This window comes from Sinocyclocheilus grahami, unplaced genomic scaffold (genome assembly GCF_001515645.1).
Source record: "Sinocyclocheilus grahami isolate Dianchi unplaced genomic scaffold, SAMN03320097.WGS_v1.1 scaffold553.1, whole genome shotgun sequence".
NCBI classification, from domain to species: domain Eukaryota; kingdom Metazoa; phylum Chordata; class Actinopteri; order Cypriniformes; family Cyprinidae; genus Sinocyclocheilus; species Sinocyclocheilus grahami.
In genome coordinates, this window is record NW_015505732.1 from 1,249,095 (window position 1) to 1,249,867 (window position 773).

A 773-nucleotide genomic window follows, 5' to 3' on the forward strand; every position below is an offset into this window, starting at 1 on the left:
TGTGTGTGTGCGCGTGTGCATATTTCTGTTTGTATCTTGATAAAGAGACTGAAAAATAAATATGGATTTATCTACAGTGTTGTGCAAAAGTCTTGGGCCACCAAATTTTGCACAGTACTGTATGTACCATGTGACAATGGGAATCTCCCAAACTGAGATTTATTTTTTTTATAAACATGGGCTGACTTGCTTTTACTGTTGTAAATTGAAGACAATTTACAGCAGCAAATGCAAGTTGGCCCATAATTATAAAAAATAAATCTGTTTGGGAAATTCCTATTGTCAGTTAAAATTCAGCTTTTTTTTTTTAGACCTCTCAGAAAGCTGGTAGCAAAGCAATCTGAAAATTGGGACGAGTACTTGGAAGCTGTGACGTTTGGGTTGTGCACTAAAAAACAAATAACAACTCAGTTCTCCCCATTCTTTTTGATGTGTGGGCGAGAGGCTCGATACCCAACAGTGGTGCCAGAACACGTCATGGTAGGTAAACCCATGTCTAAATATAATTTTAGGTCTATCGATATGATGTTGAAAACATGGAATTAAAGAACAAAAGCTCCTAATCCTGCCTTAAAAATAGGGGACCAAGTGTGGAGACAAAGCGTGAGAAGTCAACAGAGAAAAGGTTGCAAACTGGAGGCAAACTTTCTTGGCCCTTTCAATGTGATGGCACTACAAGGGAAAAGTGCTGATCTGCCGGGAGAAGATGGTATTGTTTCTAACATAGTTAATGTAGATCACTTAAAAATGGCAAGGATGGAGTTGCCCCGAAT